The sequence below is a fragment of the Mytilus galloprovincialis genome, chromosome 1 (assembly GCF_965363235.1).
Source record: "Mytilus galloprovincialis chromosome 1, xbMytGall1.hap1.1, whole genome shotgun sequence".
Lineage (NCBI taxonomy): Eukaryota > Metazoa > Mollusca > Bivalvia > Mytilida > Mytilidae > Mytilus > Mytilus galloprovincialis.
In genome coordinates, this window is record NC_134838.1 from 13,470,671 (window position 1) to 13,475,585 (window position 4,915).

A 4,915-nucleotide genomic window follows, 5' to 3' on the forward strand; every position below is an offset into this window, starting at 1 on the left:
AATATTGTTTTGATATGTAAAGATATTGTCTGGTATAGATATTTGGATGATTATGTTCATTTATTTTGTTTTAACACCGTTATCAAAATATAACTACATTTTACAGCCTTTGACTTTTCAACATTAAGATAAAAAAAAATGTCAGATTACAATCTCGCAGAAGGACGTTTTAGCCGCGTGTGCAAAAATGCACAGTGATTTTATTATAATACTCTATCATACCGCGATTTATAAACTCTTTGACTTACGTGATGAACTGAAATAAAACAACATTAATAGTTCTATATCGTATCCTCTTGATATTAAAGATTCGAAACAAATACTATTATTTTCGCTTAGGGACATACACTGTACTTTCAATAATCGCTTTTTGTAATATATATATACTAGTAATTGATCTTAATTTGAATTAATAAGGTCACACAAGTATGCTGTTTTACAATTGCGTCAACCAAATGTTTTCGTACAAACAGTGTTGTAAAATCATATATCAACAGTTTCAGATCAACAACACAGAATAAAAAGCATAACAGTTGCATAACATAATAGTTCAATAAATATAGCGGCCTTCCCTTCCGTGGGAGTTGGTCCCCCTTACTACGGTCTCGAGAGAATATGCCAAAGATATTTTTTTCAAAAAACACGTGTCTTCTTAACTTGTACAGGTTTCATTTAACGTGACCTGCGTAACCAATATGTCTTAATATATTTATTCATTGTACGAATATACTTTAAGACAGACGTTGTGGGTTTTTCAAAAATAGAAAGGTACATTACACAAATCGTTGACACATTCAATATATTGCCCCAATATAGAGTCACAACGTTAACGGATTATTTTTTAAGCATTTAGTTTAATTTAATCATTAGAATTATTGCCAACTACCCAGCAGGCACACAACGTTGAACCGACGTTGAAAATATGTTGAAATTTGGTTGTAGCGTTGATCAACGTAAAATCAACGTTGTATCAACGTCAATTCTATCAACGTTTAAATCACGTTGTTGAATCAACGTTGATTTGTGGTTAAAATTTTCAACGTTGAACTGCCAACGTTGAATCAACATTGAATTTGAGTTGATGCTTTCAATGCTTTAATTGGTTGAAAATATAACGTTGATAAACGGTTAAGTTAAGGTTGATGACTTTAAGTGTCGACCAAAATTTCAATCAAGATGAGATTGAACCAAATTTTGTGTATTTCCCTTTTTGCTTAAATGATGACTTTTTTATTGGTTTAATGATTTTTTTGAATAAATTCAATGATTACTGTTTCATATATAAATTAATCTTTAAATTGCGATAAAATTATTATAATTATTATAATTACTTGAAACGGATATCTTTTTTTGGATTGGCACATGCGTAGAAGACCGACATTTTGAATTTATTTGCGACAATTTGATTACCACATCAAGTTAAGCATGTTAAGAGTTGCTCTCAGCAGTGTAAAGTAAGTATAATTTTCATTTCTTGTTTAATTTAATGATTGATATATGATAATTTAAGATATACAATAGTGTAGCGTTTACCGTAATCATATGCATGATATGAGTATAGTGATTTAAGGTTCATCATAACAAACGGACAAATATGGCTGTATTTACATGCCAAAATTACTCTTGAGTACAGACTTACCTGTAAAGTTGGAAAAGTTTTAATGCCTAGCATCCACTAGATATAATAAAGTTAAATGCATTTTGTGTTTCAGAAAGATAAAATCTCTTTTGGATTTTGATGGGCATTTTTTTTCCTTTATGCAAAAGGTGTGAAAATTGACTAAGTTGTGGTACAACTATGAGATGCTCCCTCCGGTAAAAAACCGGTTTGTATTGTTTTCATTGTCCTTAATTGACATGGACACCAGGTATCTTATAGGTGAGTTAAAGAGTTTATCTGAGTCAGTGAGTGGACAGTATCAAAGTAATTCGTTTATTTTTGCACCTTCTGCAGAAAGGAAAAAAAATGCCCTGGGCATCAAAAACCAAGAAAGATTTTATATATCTAGTGGATGCTAGGCATTAAAACTTTCCAAACAGCACAGGTAAGTCTGTACACAGAGTAGTTTTTGAGGTGAAAATACGGCCATATTTGTCCATTTGTTATGATGAACCTTAAGCAGATCAGATATAATTTATAATTATACACACATGTCTTTGTAGTCTCGGGGAACAGCAAGGTTGACCTTAAGATATATTTGTACATTGATTGGGTGCGGCAACTTATTATGTTAAGACTTGAAAAGGGAGAGTGTTTTTATGAACATTGATTTGGTAGTTTAACGCAAAAGCGTATGGCAAAGAATTCTATCATTGCAGATACTGGGAGGGCGGAGTCATAATATATCATGGAACATCAGTTGAAATTGAAAAAAAAAAATATATTCGTCTGGCAAATAATAATATATAATTATTGAAGTTCACCTATGCAATCTCATACTAGTTCTTTTACATGTTTTATATGCTGATATAATTACAAGTCAAAGATTTACAACACATGGCATTCTTGACCTTGCAACACATTCAAAACAAACAAATTCTTTTCTCTGGGTCAGAATAGATGTCACTCACAACATGTATTCCGAGGATTTATCAATGAAGCAATACGGCAGATAAGAAACATGTGTGACCATAACAAATTAATACACAATGATCTGTCCATTTTCAAAGTGGTCTATATGATAACGTCTAAATAGATGCTTTATCAATTGACCGTACGGTATTGAATTATTACAGCACAAAAAAAGTCAAGGAATTAAAACAAATATTCTTTTATTTTTAATGTCTAAACTTAATCCATATGCATGCAAAAAATTAAATAAGACGTATCACGAAAGACTGGAATATATTGCTGTTTAAAGAAAAATGTAAACACAGGTTCAAAGTTTAGCAACCATGCCGAAAGTATCTATTGATGAAAGATCATGAAAAAATTAGATGTAAAGTATGACATATATTGTTTCTCGAGATGAGTGACTGTCAAGATCTTGATGCTTGTGGTGCATTATTGTTTCTCAAGATGAGTGACTGTCAAGATCTCGGTGCTTGTGGTGCAGTATTGTTTCTCAAGATGAGTGACTGTCAAGATCTCGGTGATTGTGGTGCAGTATTGTATCTCAAGATGAGTGACTGTCAAAATCTCAATGCTTGTGGTCCCCCTTGAGAGGGAAAAATTGGTTGATTATATAATGAATCACTGAAGCATGACTTGAGCCCCCCCCCCCCCTTTCCCTCTGTTATTAAGTCAGTGGACCCTTATGAAAATTTCAGGATCTGCCACTGATTCCAGAATCATGTTTGATTCTCGACTGGACAAACTTCCCGTAATGCTACAATAATAATTATTGGGCTTAAAGTTTTTCAACCAATTATTGAAAAAATGTAAGATCACAACAATAGATTATAGTGATCTCCGAGGAAAATTCAAATCAGAAAGTCCCCAATGAAAGGTTTTGGATGTCCAAATTTTGTAAGCATGTTTATTTATTAGTTCAGGAGGGAATTAATAATTTGAAAATGCTGTAATTAAATAAACGTATTTTTTTTGTAGATGATGTCTTACCAAAAAATCCATGTTTGTAAAGTACATCTCGGGTAAAAAGAATAAATATGTCTATGGTGTCCAAGCTTGACCGATTGAAATAATAAGAGGTGAGTATTGAAATATAAACCATTGTTTTTTTTTCACATAAAAGTGTGTGAGATTTTGGTCACAATTTCTTTTAAATTGGCCCTGCATCTTTGTCTACTAAAATCTTTAGGTTTGTTTTTATTAAAATGATTTATTATTTACTATCTGAACTCAAGTTTTAAGAAAACTGTCATGATAGCTATTGATAAATATTTAAAGAAATAACTATATCATTCATATGAAACTAGTGTTCTTTATTTGGGCTGAATAATGAAATTAACCCAGTTATGTAAAAGATAGTACAATATGTTTTTTTTCTGTTGCAGATGCTGTAGTAACAAGTTTCGAATGTAAAAATTAGAGACCACAATATGGAACAACAGTACAAGATGTCTAGCAGATGGACTATTTTTTTAAAAATAAAATTAAGTAATCAGATTAATTGTGTTTGTTTGACATTGTAAGGGGTATATGTGGGTAACTTGTTATATAACTACTGTGTTATGTCACAAACATATTTTGAGTGTGAACATAATAGTTATAAGTAAAGCAAGATCATGTCTATTAGGAAAAGTGAAGTCACAAAATTGTATACCAACAGAACTACAAACTACATGTACACCAACCACCAACATATAGTTGTGCGACAGTTTTATTACGCATAAAATGGTATTGATGGATATAATAAAGGGTAATAATTTCAGCTGTTAAAAAAGCTCAATTCAACCATTGTTAAACATCCTATTCTCCACATTTGCCACATTAAAAGTTTACCTGGACACACATCCGACCTATTTTTAGCATACACTGATCACAGTTCAACAAACATTCGACCTGATTTCAACATACACTAACCACAAAACAACCAACATTCGACCGGATTTCAACATACACTAACCACACTTCAACCAACATTCGACCTGATTTCAACATACACTGACCATAGAACAACCATCATTCGACCTGATTTCAACATACACTAACCACAGAACAACCAACATTCGACCTGATTTCAACATACAACAACCACAATTCAACCACCAATCGACTTGTTTTCAACAAACCTCGACCAAATTTAGACCAAAATTCAACCCATTTTTAACGTTGAAATCTGACTTTGAAACAACGTTATGTTTTCAACGTCATATCAATTTTCAATCCAACACTACTTTTCAACATGAATTCAACGTTGAAATCTGACGTTTATTCAATGTTGATTCAACGTTGTTGTGTCTGCTGGGTACATACGTGTAAAGTTGCAATTGTTTCACTTTTATTCATAAG

The 4,915-nt window shown here is 32.0% G+C and overlaps 1 long non-coding RNA gene across 1 annotated transcript; it reads left to right on the forward strand.

The window, feature by feature from the left end:
* Nucleotides 1-1,375: 1,375 nt before the first annotated feature.
* Nucleotides 1,376-4,069, forward strand: LOC143070793 (uncharacterized). The gene is made up of 3 exons (XR_012976730.1): nt 1,376-1,454; nt 3,551-3,651; nt 3,958-4,069. It is a non-coding gene; the product is annotated as an uncharacterized LOC143070793 (long non-coding RNA).
* Nucleotides 4,070-4,915: the final 846 nt, after the last annotated feature.